Below are 15,184 nucleotides of genomic sequence, written 5' to 3'. Positions count from 1 at the left end.
CCGGGACCTCCATTCTGGGGTCTCTCCCAACCTGGAGAGAAGGGGACGGGCCTCTGGAGTCGGGTGAGTGACAGGGACGAGCTGGCATTTCAGGAGCTGCTGTAGTGGCAAAAGACACGAAAAGGAAAGAGAGAAAAGACAGAGACGGTTCCTTCTGGACATAAAAATCTGAGGCTGAGAACCCTGGAGGGAGCTCAGCGGTTGACTCATGGGGGGCATGGCTGTTCCTCGGGCACGTTTGAGGCCCCACAGGGGTCTTTTCCGTGGAGACGAGTGACCCACTGGATCTCCTCAGTGGTAGGCATGGAAGAGAGCACTTACGCTCGGGTTTCTGTCCCTGGGCCTCCGTGCTTCCCAGTGTAGGTAAGGAGGTCGGTTGAGATGGTCAGTGGCCACCTCTCTCCTGCCTTTGGAGCTCGAAGTTGGACATCCCAGGGCTCCCATATTCTGGTTCAGCCCCACCTGTGGGACTAGACGTCTCCGTCTGCCATCTTGGTTGTCCCAGCATTCGGTCGTGAGCCAGACCCGGGGCCTGGTGTCTCTCTCACGAACTAACTGTCTTTCCTCAAGTCTTTTTCGTTGCCCATCATGACATCTGTGAGGCTCCCACACCTCTTCCGAGTCTGATGAGCAATGGATCCCTTGACATCATTCAGCATGGGGTCCCATGGGGGACAGACACTGGTTGTACTTGAACACAGAGCCCTGCTTGCCTCAGTGGGTACCAGCCCCTCTGCGGTCTGCCCCTTGAAGGGTGACCCTTGTCCCAGCTCCAGGACACCCCTTGCTGGGGCACGCTGGCCACCACAATCTCCGGGATGAACCTAGATGTGGTCTTTGGGATCTGATATTAAACAGACTCACACCAACGTTTCTTCCTCCGACGTTCTCAAGGTCTCTACAGCTGCGGAGAAAGCCCTGGATATGGGCCACGTGGTCTCATTTCCTTGCAGAAATCCCTGGTCTCCGAGCCGCGGTCGAACACAAGAATTGCCCGTCTGAAGACATCTGGGTGCTTTTGCAAAAAGCTCGTTGGAGATGCTGCTGTGTTACCTCATGTCTGTTATGTAAGGGCTCGCTTGATAAATTTCTCCTTGAACACGGTGCCAGGAAAAATTTCTCTTTCCAATCTGATTCCAGTCATTGTCCAACGAAAAGTACACGAGCCAGCCTGTTTCCCCTTCATCCAGGAAATTCAGAGATAAATCCAGCGTTGGGCTGTAGTAAACAGCTCATTGCAGGTGGCTCGAGACCTAGTGTTTCTCTCTTACCCTCCCTTGTCCTTCTGTGAGTTTTGTTCAGCTGGTCAAATTTCCTCAGAAGTTTTGGGACGTTTTGGGAAAGAGTGAGATGCACCTCCCCCCAGAGACACTCAACGCACACACGCACATGTGCAAGGCACAGACGTCCCCACTTCTTACCGTCACCCCCGCCACGTCCCCGGTCCGGGCTGCGCGCCAGGTGGCCACCCTGCCCTGAGCGGCTTGCGGTTGGCCGACGGGGCAGATAGGCCGACGGAGAACGGACCTGAAGGTGCGGCACAGCCGGGTCCGCGCCGAAACCAGGCGGCGGGGGGAGAGGCTGGCAGCGTTCAGAAGTAGACGTGGGACGTCAGCACGGGGAAGACTTCTTGGAAGAAAGGGAGGCTCGCGGGGAAGGGCGGGACAGATTTCGAAGGCAGAAACGGAGGAGGAACACTGCTGACGAGGGAACAGTTTGCACAAAGTCTTGTGAAGGGAAAAATACACTGCCCTGCGCGTTTGGCAAAAACATTGGGAATCTAGTTCAGCTGGCAGGTCAGACACGTAGCGGAGGCACCGGGAGCTGAGGATAACGTTCTTGTACTCTGCAATTTGGAAGCGGAATCGGGCCCGATCTATCCTTTTGCCCAACCACCCTATGAAGCAGGCAGAGCAAAACTGATTGTGCCCTCGTTGGGGTCAGGGGCTGGGGCAACGGACCCGTTAAGTCACTTGTTCACAGAGACCCCGCAGAAGCGAGAAACCCGGGGCCCCACACCCAAACCTGGCTCTGGTTTCCCTGCCTTGTTCCATCTCTGGAAATGCCGGAGGAAGGGGTTCGCGGGGTCGGGCTAGGGGGGCCCACCTCGGAGATGAGATTCAGAGTTTTGCTTTGTGTTTCCTTCAGGGGCGGGTGGGGTGCTGGTGAGAATCGAAGGGAGGCGCCCCCGGGTACAGTCACAGCCCAGGTCCCCTAAGAACGCCCGCACACGGGTGGATCTCTGCGTGGCCGGCTTCTCTGTTCCTTTTCTGCTGCAGAAGAGGAACAATGAGGGAGTGAGGGGTGAGCAGTGATGTTTATCGTTCCAGCTCTGAACTTCCAAATGCTGGAATCCCCCGGGTTGGGAAGGGTGGGTGTGGTCACTTCCCACCATTGCCAAGGCGGACCTGTGGCGGCCCCCCTGGGGAAGAGGGGGTGTGATTTCCTCCCAAATAGGAAATGTATCTCTCGAATGGGGTTCTGCAGAGAGTCATCAAGGACTTATCTCCAGAAGCAGATGACCAGAGAGGGGCCCTGCCCAATCCTTTACCCCAGAGGGAACGAGTTGGCCAGGGGAGGGAGAGCGAGGTCAGGAGCTGAGGACCGGCCAGGAGAGCCCGCTTTCCTTTGTGCAGGAGGAGGGCTTCTCCCTGCCAGACTCTCCCGGGACCTGGGGACCCTCCGAGGGATCCCAGCAGCTCCTTCCAGGACCTCCAGCGTGTTCCAGCCAGAGAAGCGAAGTTCACTTCTGTAATTGAGAGGACAGGGGAATCTGGGTCCTTTCTTCCGACTGGGTCCCGGATCCCTGGGTGATCATCTCAGCTCTTGGAAACCAGGCTCTGGAGATTCAGAAAGCTCCCCCAGTCGCCCCAACCTGCGGGCTGTTTGTTGATAGGAGGCATCCTCTTAGCGCACTCAGAACATTGCGGCAGGAAGGACCCCTGCCCCTTTTACAGATAAGGGACTCGAAGACGGAGAGACAAAATAGATACTCAGTCAAGCTTATCCATAGTGTCATTTCAATGTTTCTAAATCCTGCTTTATTTCCCTGTGCTGCCCTCATCCTCCTTGGCCTGTCATATTTCTAAAGGGTTTTTCCTTTTATTTGCACAAGTAATTGACTTCTCCGCACCCATTTTGTCACTTAGGAAGTGGGGGTGATCTTGGCCACGGACGTGTGCAGGATTCAAGTGCCTACAGCAGTGGGAGTATGGTGTGGAAAGCACTTTGCAAACATTTGAGAGAAGCTGTCGTGAGGGGGGAGAAAATCTCCCATTTTAATTTCTTCCACCTCAGCCGGCTTTCCAGGTTTTGGGTATAAGTCTGGGATTTTTTTTTTTTTTTTGGACGAGGTTTAATAATGCTCATTATTAATAAGTCCTTTTTTCTTCAAGAGTTATTGAAGTGCATGATTTTGTCAGTGTCTGTCCGTGTGATTATTTTGTCTGAGTTCTGTGCCCAAAGTATTCCCACGCTTCTGCAATATACGTATTTTCCCCATTTATACAGAGCAAGTCCTTCCATAATTCAGTCTCCCTATTACTGAGTGCTTTAACTTGGTTTACAGCCCACTTGTCCAATATTGTCAAGGAAAGTTACCTAAGAGGCATGTTTTGCGCTGACTTATGCCTTAGAATGTCCTTCTACTGCTTGAACCACAAACACCAACTTGCTGGGCTCTGAAGTCTCGCTTTGCCGACCTCGCCCCTCAGAGTTTCCTTGAGGCTGGTTTCATTGCTTTTCCCTCGCCCCTGATGTTTATATGCCTAGATGAGGGTAGGCGTCTCCCTTTATCCTTGAGATTAAAAAAAAAATGTCTCCACTTTTTATCTCTTAAAAGTTCTCACTCTTAACAAAAAGAGGTTTGACCTGGCCAGATAACTCCCCCACCAAACGTTCACGCGCGATCTCCTTGGGAGGTCATGGAGGTGGGTAGTGCCTTCTTTCCCTCCCCCCATGGTTGAGGGCTGGCTGTCACGTCTGTGCTCGCACCTCAGGGATCTGGCTACCCTCTTGGTTGGCTTGAGGAAGGAGTCCAGAAAATCCCCAGATCTGTGTGTTTTGTTTTTCATGATGCTACTTGACCGGGGCAAGCATTCCATGATCAAATTTCTTTTTTTTTAATTTTTTTTTTCAACGTTTTTTTATTTATTTTTTTTGGGACAGAGAGAGACAGAGCATGAACGGGGGAGGGTCAGAGAGAGAGGGAGACACAGAATCGGAAACAGGCTCCAGGCTCCGAGCCATCAGCCCAGAGCCTGACTCGGGGCTCGAACTCACGGACCGCGAGATCGTGACCTGGCTGAAGTCGGACGCTTAACCGACTGCGCCACCCAGGCGCCCCTCAAATTTCTGATCAAGTTGGCTTTCCTTTTGTGAATAGGTCCAGCTGGCATTGGCAGCCATGACATTTACCCACCTGTCCCAGCCAATCAGAAAGAAGCAGAAGTCGTTATGGGGGCAGAGGTGTTAGGGACCCCCTCTTGTGCCAAGTCTTTATCCTTAGTGGTTGAGGAATGGTGGTGGTGGAGGGGGATGATGTTGGGTGACCTGAGAGGGAGGGACTGGGGAAGCCATTGTAGCAGAGGGCCACTGAGGCAGTTCGGGGGCCACAGTGTTTGTAACCGGTGTGGAAGCCGATCGTCCACTGAAGGCAGAATAGCCATGCCAGTGCATGTCCAGCCTCCAGCGTCAGGGGCCAGTCGTCTTGTCTGTGCCCCACGTTCTCCATCAGTACGTCTGCTTGCTCGTGGTCCAATTGGCAAGGATATTTTGCAAGGCCACTTGAACATCAATGGCGTCCTTCAAAGCCAGGAGAAGGACAGACAACGACAGCACGTTTTCCAGGCATCTCAGCAGGTGCCTGAGGGACTCCCCTCCCCACACCGCTGCACGTTGCTCCCTCCTCTCCCCCTCCCGGGTGAAAGGTACAGCTCTGGGGGTACTTTGGGGGATGGTAACCACCATATGCGTATTGAACCGAGATCGGCATTTAACTGCTACTAAATCTCATCACCCCCTAGAACTGAGCCAGAGAACAGCTCTATCACATGGCAGCCAAACTGTTAGGAGAACAGAGCCAAGATGTACAGATCCATCGGCACAAACAGCGACGGTACTCAGAATATTCTCGCACGGGGTCGGGGGTCGGGGGGGGGCGGTCAGGAAAACAGTGGCTGTGATCTTGGCACCTGAGGCATGGGGTGAGATTGGGTCTAGAAAGGGGGTAGGACTAGGCCACGGCCAGGTTCTCTCGGCCAGCTCCTGGGCAAGGCCTCCTTCGGGGAGCATGGGAGGCAATGGTCTGGAGAGTGCAGTGCAGAACTGGCTCACAATCATGTAGACATTTGGATTGCTTCTGGAGACAGCGGCTGCTGTATTTGGCAGGCAAACCCAAAGGAAGACCGGCTTAGCTTGCAGATAACCTTGAGACCCAGGGCTGATGGGCCAGGGCAGGTGACGGGGCAAGAAACACAGATGGTGTTGGGTCGTTACACTGGGTATTAATTTAGAAGGGAAGAACTTGATCGATGGGATTGACCGCAAGAGGTTCATGCTACGGGCATGGAGCATCCCAAGGGGTGGGAATAAAGGAGGGTATTGAGAGGGCGCCGGACAGACCCTTAGGGAGGTTCTCGGGCTGCAAGGCTAAGTATTGCAGGCCACTGCGGGCCCGGCAGCCAGAGGAAGGAAGGACGGAGGAAGCCTGTCGTGATGGTGCCGATGACGACGGTGCTGATGACAGATGACATCTATTGAGCACCTAGTGCAAGGAGCCTGACGCCATGAAAATCCACGAGCTCACATACTTGCTGCAGCAAGGGAACAAAGCTGGTGGTATCACCATCCCCATTTTATAGACGAGAAAAGCGAGGCACAGAGAAGAACAAAAACCTGTTCAAAACACACAGCTAGCGCGCGGTGGAGTCAGGTTCTTTCCCGTGGGTGGAGAGCGAGCCAGCAGACTCCCAATCGAGTCGCAGAAGTCAGGATTCTTCCGCGACACGGGGAAAATAGCAGATTTCAGCACGAGGAACGGGAACTGGTTCGGTCGAACGCTGCCAGGAGGCGTCCACAGGCAGGAGATTTTAGCCAACTCCCTCGCCCAGTTTTTCACTTTCCACGAATGCAAAGAAGCCGGGGTGGCATCCGGAAAGGCACGGCAGCAGGCCGGGGGCCGGCGGGGGCTCTGCTCCGAGACCCCCAGCAAGCCTTGCTGGCTGACACAGGCCTAACGGGACAGAGGCGGGCAGAAGTGTCGGCCCCTACTTGAGAGACAGTGGGGACCCAGGACCGCCCGGTGGAAGGAGGTAGGTTGAGATGAAGTTCAAGGTCTCGCCACAGTAAGTGTGGAGAGACGGACACGACATGGCAAACTGGAACTCCTCCTCGGAGGGCCCGTCCTCGGGGTAGATCGGTCGTGTCGTTTACAAAAGCATTGCAGATCATGGGCTCTGGCTGGCTCGAGTCACACCCCATCAGGGCCAGTCCCGTGCAGCTGCTCTAGATTCCTCCCACCGAGCAGCCGTCCTGAACGTGGAGCCCTTTCCACTGGGGTTGGCAAGGCCCAAGAACAGAAGGGGTGGAGACACTTGCCAGGCAGACTTGGGCAGGAGGTCATTTCCACCTTATCCTGTGACAGGTGACTGGGCCATGATCCTGGACAGAACTTACGGGGCAGGTGCATGTTGGGGAAGCTGGAGTTTCTGGACAAGGTGTGAGAGGCAAATAGTGGGCATGGTTGTATAAGGTCTGGTAGGAGTCGCTGAGTCCAGACTGTGCCGGAATTTCAGACATGCTGTTGCCAAGAGGCTGGGAGTTGAGTTCAGCCCTGCTCCCTACTCCTGCTTCATGCGCCAGCCAGCTCTTGAGGTCAGATAGGGGCCGAGGACGATGGGAACCGGTTGTCTGTCTCCCGCGGGGGTGGGGTGAGGAAATGAGGCTAGATAGCCCTCATCTGGGAAGTCTCAAGGTGTAGGAGACACACAAAGGGAAGCTAGCAGCCACAAGGGAGGTGTCCTCTCCCACGAGTGGACCTTACGCTGTGCCAAAGGGACGCAGCACCCGTGAGTTACAAGGCACGAGTCTAACCTTCTGTGGAATGTTCTAGAATGATTGCGTTTGGAGATCACACACTGAGGAACCATCGAAAAGAATTCTTTCGAAATGTCTTTATACCTAAATCTTAACACTCTTCCAATCTGGAAGTCTGGAAAAGTCAAAACCTACTGAGAGGATTCACTACGAACTCTAGAGTTCTCTGTGTCCCCAAGTCACAAGGGGTCGGTGGTTCTCAGTGTCAGGTGTAAGGTGTCATTAAATGTTGAATTCCAAGGTGGCTTGGGTTTGTGGACCGGCTGGATGGCTGCTCACCATGAATAAAACAGTGGCACCCGGGGTGTCCACCAGCCTACGTGGGGGGTCCAGATGGGTTATCTGTCGGGTTGGGTGTGGAAGAGTGATAGGAGGTCTGAGCAAGGTGGCGGCAGCTTGTGTTGATGTCATCTGCTTCTTCTCTTGGCATCTGAACACCATCAGTAAAGTCACTAAACTCACAAGTCAGATTTAGCATATACACATATATATACACACATGCATATATATGTATATATTTAGCAAATGTATGCATATATACACACAGACATATATATACATAGACATATATATGTATGTATATATATATATATATATATACACACACACACATGGATACATGTATGTGTATATATATCTACACGACCCCCTTGGGGGTCCCCACCCCCGCCCCCGACAAAGCAGGGCAGAAGTGAGAAAACAGAGTCAGGGACCCAGAAGCAAGAAAACAGAGTCAGGGACCCAGAAGCATTGTCACACCCAGATGCAGAAGTTTTGCTTAGGGCCTGATCCCTCTAAGAACTATAAATAATGTGTCTTTAAGTGTTCCTTCGCAGAACTTTATCCTCTGCTCATGACCGCAGCAAAGTCTTCTTGGTATTGACTTATTGGACCGCTATGACATCCTTGGGAGACCGATGTTTATCTTGTAATTTTGCAGAGGAGGGTACTGAGGCTTTGAGACGGAAGTGGCTTGCGTTTACAGTGCGCTGGGATTGGAACCCAGCTCCATTTACCTGCAGAGCCCTTCAGCTCACCTACTCCTTGCTGCTCTGTCTTCTGCAGACAGCTGTCGTAGCCTGAAGAATACGGATAGAATAAACCGTAGGATTTCTTTCCTGCATCGGAGAATCGCCAGATTATCTTCGTGCCTTCCGGCCACCGACCACTGGACACATAGGTTGTCACAGACTGAGTGTCTATGTCCCCTCAAAATTCATATGCTGAAGCCCTAACCCAGTGGGATGGGACTCGGAGGTGGGGTCTTGCGGAGATAATTAGCTATGACGAGGCCACGAGGGCGGAGCTCCAACATAGGATTAGTGTCCTTAGAAGAAGAGACACCAGAGGTTCCCCTCCCTGCCACGTGAGGACATAGCAAGGGGACGGCCATCTCCAAGTCGGGAGGAGGGCTCTCACCAGAACCAAACCTGTCTGCATCTTGATCTTGAACTTCCAGGCGCAAGAACTATGAGAAATTAATTTCAGTTGCTTGAGGCACGCTACTTTGTGATCGCAGCCCAAGCTAGTAGGTAAGTTTCTATATTTGTCTTACGAACACAGCTTTATCGTTTTCGAAAAAGAAGTGTTGCAAAAAATTTAAGTGGCATGAAACAAAAGCACTAAGGAGAAACCATTCCGGATTCCACTACCCAGAGACTATCGCCAAGATGGATTTGCCAGACATTTGCCCAGGCATCCTTCTGGGCTTCCATACATGGGTATCAATTTGCATAACATTTTACAGGGATCACATCACAGTGAAACAAAGTACCACCAGCCGGGGAACGACCAGGGGAGTTCGCTCTCACACGGCTGAGGCTGCAGGTCTGAGATCAAGGTCTTAAAGGGCGGGTTCATCCTGGAGGCTCGGAGGCGGGCATGCTTCACTCCTCTGTCTCAGCTTCTAGAGGTTTCTGACAATCCTCTGTGTCCCTGCACGGAGAACTCTGTCTCCCTCCTCACTTGGTGTATTCCCTGTGTGTTCGTAGCTGAATTTCCCTTTTCTTATAGGGACACAAGTCATTGGATTAGGACCCTCCCTAATCCCATATGACCTCACTTTAACTTGATTACATCTCCAGAGACCCTATATGTAAACAATGTCACACTCATAGATACCAGGTAAACGTGTGTTTTTTTTTGGGGGGGGGGGGATGGCTTTCCATCCAGTTCACCCGGCCATCTCTTTATGTAAATACATGTAGACACCCATTTTTCTAAAGGGCAGGATAATATTTCACGGGAGATCTATATTATAATCTCTATGGATTTACATCTAGATTATTTTATTTTATCTTTGGGCTATTTTTTAGCATCTGTGTGATATACACCCTTGTACTTAGACTTTATGATTGTGTATTCTTCTTAGAGAAAAACTACCAATAGGGTTGGTGATCCAAAGGGCTTGGGCTTTTATTATCTTGACGTCTGTTGACCCCCAAGGAGGATGGTCCCAGCAATGGCTGAGCGGGGTCAGTGTCTGCAAGGGGTTCTTCTGTTACACACCAACTGTGATAGTTTCCCGAGGATTTCCAGAGCCTCCCCGGAAGCCCATTTCAAGGCCACAGGAGACTTCTGGATCTGACGCATGGCAGGCATTGAAAGAGTCTTTATCAAATGAATATGGGTGTTTATGAAAAACAGCATTTTTTCGCCAGCAAAAAACAAATAGTTTATTTGAGTGCCACACTGAGCAGAGAGAGGAGATTTCTGCGTGTTCCACAGTGATTCTTCCTCGGACGCCAAATGCATGGGGGCTGGGGTTGGGGAGCAGGTGCTTCGGCGGTCTGTTCTGGCACTGTCATGGCGGGGCCCGTAACCACCGTCTGCACGAATGTCTGGTCAAGGGAACAGCTCTGTCAGTAGGCTGTGCTGTGACGTTGGTTCACAAGCCTGGGGTCGGACCAGGACGGCAGCGGCCGACACCCATCGAGGGCTCTGTGTGGCTTTCAGACCGGATGGGGTCACGATCCCTGCCCCGAGGCCCCCCCCCCCCCCCCCCAGCTTACGGGAACAGAGGAATCCGCTTATCAGAGTTTTCTGCCTGCCCTGGGTTCAGAGCGTGCTCTGAGTACGAGAGGAAGAAGACAGCATCCTTCCCCCACGGTGTGGGGAAACTGAGGCTTGCCTAATGCTGAAGCGTCCACGTGAGCCCCGAGTGGACAGGTGTTCAAAGGCTGTCAGCAGATGGGAAGTTGTCAAGTCCCTGTGCAGACACTCTCAGTGTTTACTCAGCAGCTGGGTATTTTCAGGGACTAACATTTCTGTCCACGACTGGGGCAAGATGCTGGTATAGGACCGGCCCATGTCTGGTCCCAAGAGAGCTGGAAAGGAAGAATATTACGGAGCCGCTCACTGATGTAATGTGTGCTCTGAGCACCTGCTCTGTCAGGCACTGTGCTAAGGACGTGCCACGGAAATAAAGACCGCTGTTCCCACGGGGCTCACACTCGTCCAAATCGCTCGTTGCTAAGAAAACTTGCGTACATTAGGGACTGTAGAGAAAATACAAAGTTACACGAGAGCCCAAGGTGGGGACCTGGCTTAATGCAGTCTGGGGATGCTGTCGGGGAGGTGGCCTTGGGGTCAGTCTTGATGAATGGGTAGATACTGCACAGAGAAGGTGCATCTTGAGTAAGGACATCCAAGTCGATGAAACATCAAAGCCGGAAAAGCGTTGTGCTGGGGACCTCAAATATTCGGACACTCTTGGAATCTAATAGGAAACGTGTTACCACAAGACTGTTGCAGTGGATAATGGCTCACTAGGCTTTTGACATGTGGCTGACTCTCAACGTCAGTGTTCGTCATTTGGAGGGAAGACGCATTATAATTTCTAGAAGCCCTGCTCAACATCTCCCTTTGGGAACATTTGTAAACTGGGTCTCCTGTCCCGATCCCACAGACCGTCTCACCCTGGTGTCATTGGTACAGACAGAAAGCTGTACTCAAGACCAGCCACACGAGGGCACAATTGCCCCACGATGGACTCAAAGTCCCCCCAAGAAAGGTCAGGAAAGACCTTGTCCTCAAAAGCTCTTCTTCCCCACGACACTGACCAAGGAGTGCATGAAATTGTCCCACCTGATTATATTAAAGCCACCGACATCTGCTGAGTGAGGTGCTTGGGGGAATTTGGGCGGAAAACTGGCTCCCATTCTCGGTCCTAATGTCTCCACCCCCCTGAAACATTCTGTCTGTGATTCCTGCCGCTGTGATACAGATCAGAGCTTCCGTTTAGGTAGGTGTGGACTAGCACCGGGCCAGTGCTCTCAGAGTATTTTCTTTGTTTATGATTACAACAAAATGCAGGCTCATACAGAACGTCTGATGTCCCCTCCCCACCAGCTACATGTATCAGGATCCTAAATGTATATAGATTATATACTTATTGATAATATATGCATATGATTCCATATAATATTAGATATTATATTATATAACACCCATGCATGTTACACATCTAAATGTACACACACATGATACACACAAATTTATAAACTATATAGGTTTTTCCCTAGGATACACATTTTTACAAAATAGACGTCTTACATTATAAACTATTTTGCAATCCCATTTTCATCTAATATATGGTGAAAAGTCCCCAGATCATTAAATAATGTTCTTTAAAAAATTTTTTTTAATGTTTATTTATTTTTGAGAGAGAGAGAGAGAGAGAGAGAGAGAGCCCGAAGAGGAGAGGGAGACACAGAATCTGAAACAGGCTCCAGGCTCTGAGCTGTCAGCATAGAGCCCGACGTGGGGCTTGAACTCACAAATTGCGAGATCATGACCTGAGCTGAACTCGGTCACTTAACCGGCTGAGCCACCTGGGCGCCCCAATAATATTCTTATATCATGATTTTTAATAGCTGCATAACTTTCCAAAACATAAATGCTCCGTAATTTACTGAAACAACCCATTAGTATCGGATATTTGGGTTGTGGGTTTTTTGCAAATTGTTTTTTCTATTAAAGGACACATCTCCTTAGTTTCATATGGTTGAAGTGGAATTGAGAGATACAGGCACTTAATTTTAAGGTGTTTGATATCATAATGCAAAACTGCCTTCCGGAATCATTACCGTGGTTTCCTGTCTCAACAGCTTCGGATAAAAGGGCTTCCCGGATATTCTCAGGGTATTTGTCAGATGCTGATAAACAGAAGATCCCTGTCCTGGCTGAAGTCACCGGGGCGTGGAGTTGCCAGTAATCCTTGGGTGGGTATTTGAAGGTGAGCCTCAGGAACTCAAGGAGGGCCGTGCCCGTAACTTGGGGCTCTAACGGTTGGAGGATTCAGGGAGCACTGGACTTGGGGTCCGAGCGTCTTGGTGCTTGAGCCACGCCATAGCCTGGCACTGGCTTTATGTTTTCGAGAAGTTCAGGTCTCCCCACTGAGCCACAGATATCACCCCAAGAGCCAGGACGATGATCCCTTTGTAGAGCATGAACTCCCTGCGGGATTTTTTCTTCGTGCTGCATTTTTTCTTTGTGCTTTGAGGGCATAGAGCTCTCGTACTCAGCGTCACTGCCATTACTATTTGTGAATTTTGTATCGAGGACATGCTTCAGCTTTCAGCATCTTAGTTGGAACCTTTATAGTCTAATGGAAGAAACGACGAGTTCTGGGTCTTGGCGCCTGCTCTGACAACACTAGCTGTGACCTTAGACACTTATCTTCCCCTGGCTGGGTCTTCGTTTTCCCATGAGACAAATGAAGTTTCCCTTGAACTCGAAAATTGCAAGTCTGGCAAACAGAAAACTGCTTGGTCGTGCCCCTCCAGAAGGCAGTGTTTGCAAAACGGTAAGCAGCAGTATCTACCGGGTCCCTCCTCTGCCCTTGGCCCCATGCTGAGGGCGTTTCACGCATCTTCTCATGCATCACCGGAACCACGCGAGATGGGCATTACGATTTCCTCATACTACAGGCGGGGAGGCTGAGTCACAGAGAGGTTGTGACTCGGCTCGACAGTCACACAGCCCGTGAGGGGTTGGTTCTGGGACCTGAACTGAGGATGTCTGACTCCGCAGCCTGTGTCTGAAATCACAGAGCTGGCCCCAGAACCTAGAATTATCTTCCAAGCCCTTGTAAGGGCAAAGCCGGAACGAAATGATGTGTGAATAGAAGCGGTGTAGGACCTGTGGTCCCCGTGAGCTTACGCTGGGGCCATACTTCCTGTCTTCTCTCCGTTCTCCCCTCCACCTCTCTCCCTGCACTCTGTGGTGGGTTTCAGTTCCGGCTCTGATGCGAACTTGGGAATTTCCCACAACCTCTCTGCACTTCTGTTTCCTTGTTTGTGGAAGGACACACCCTGTCTTTCCCCATCCGATGAACGACGCTGGAAAAGCGGCCAGTCTGGGCAAATGTGCATTTCTCCTGATTCCCTCCTGGGCGCATTTACCCGGTATCTTGGAGGATTTCCTGGAACGAGCTCATTTTCTGTGCCCAAAGTGTTGGAATGATTGCAATGCCTCCAGAATGACTGGCTTTTGGCTTACAAAGGTCCCCTCTTTTGACGAGGAAGGCAGGCCGAGGGGCAGGGGGGCACAGGTGAGTAGTCCCGTGGGCGGGGCGCTGAGGGCTGCGAAGCAGGTCCTGGGCTGAGCAGAATGCGCGAGGCATTGATTCGAGGCCCCGTTCTCGGCTGTGTCGTCGAGTCCCGTTCTGCAAGCCCCAACCGTCTCACCTATAAAATCAAGGGACAACCTGGGTCCGTGATGCTAAAACTACATTCTGCAGACTCTGAGGGTCGTCCAGCGGGGCCAAGTGGAGTTCGGGGGCTCACCATTCGAGTCAACCCTAAGACTGCCCCTTTTTGTCTATTTTGCAGAACCGAGGTCTGATTGCTTTTGTTGGACAAGGGGGCTCCCTGCTTTCAAAAGGGGAAGGAAGGGGCACCTGGGTGGCTTAGTTGGTCGAGCGTCCGACTTCGGCTCAGGTCACCATCTTGCGGTTTGTGAGTTTAAGCCCCCATGGGGCTCACTGCTGTCAGTGAGGAGCCTGCTTCAGATCCTCTGTCCCCCCCACCCCCCGCCCCTCCCTCGCTCATGGTCTCTGTCTCAGGAATATATAAACATTTTTTTTTTAAAAAGGGGAAGAAAGTTTGACATAAATTTCTGGTGACTTTAAGAGAGGAATGCTCTTGTAACCTAAATATCAGAGGCATCCCCGCTCTTTTGAGATGTGGAACAGGTGGCTCCACGTCCCCCTTCATGCCCCTGAGAAGCCCAAAGTCCTCCCCAGACTTCATGGGTCTCAGGGGACTTCTTTTCTCTCTCTGGCTCGAGCTGCTTTTCCAGAATGCTCCACCCTGTTGGGAAACTTGCTTTCTTTCTGTTCTTCTAGGCAGAACCACTTGGCTCCTTCTCTCCCCTGCTGTCACACCCAGCCCTGGGTCCACTTTGGTACTTCCAACCAGCGTGCTGCATAGAACGGAAGGGTTTCCTCCCAACAGGGTCCGCCCTCTACAGAAGCCAGGATTGTACACGGAAGGAAATTTCTTCTGCTGCCCGGACTTCAGACTACATGAAAGTCTATCACCCAAGAGGTAGCTTGAATGGAGGGGCACTGGCCTTTGGCACAGGGGTGACGAGGAGAAGACGAGAAGAAGGAGTCCCTCGGATCCTTCCCTGTGCCAAACGCCGGGCTCTCTGCTCACGTCCGGCTGGGGAGAGTTAGAGGGGCGCTGGTGGGGGGTCTTTTCCGCAGGGGTCTGGCACACCCAGGAGGAAAGCAGATGGAGACAAAAAGACCAGAAGACCCCTTCCGCTCTTGGGACAGGACTGGAGACGCCTGATAAGACGAGGCTTTAGAAAGTGATTGCGCAGTCGCCCTGCCTAGCTCACGGAAGGACGTTGTTCAGCGGGAAAACACCTGCCGATACCCCTTCGGAGGAATCTGCTCTCACTGGGCCTTCGGCAGCGTGCCTCACACGTGCGCACTTGGTCAGTCGTCTCCTCTGACTCAATAGCCACAATAGCAGGAGTGTCTCCGTTATCTCCGTGTCCTGAATGCTGAGCACGGAGCTCGGCACGCGACCCGTCTGGGTCGAATGAACTGAACGGATTCCCCAATGCGCATTTTCCG

The sequence above is a fragment of the Panthera uncia genome, assembly GCF_023721935.1.
Source record: "Panthera uncia isolate 11264 chromosome B3 unlocalized genomic scaffold, Puncia_PCG_1.0 HiC_scaffold_2, whole genome shotgun sequence".
Classification (NCBI taxonomy): Eukaryota; Metazoa; Chordata; class Mammalia; order Carnivora; family Felidae; genus Panthera; species Panthera uncia.
Note: the sequence above shows the minus strand (reverse complement) of the source record.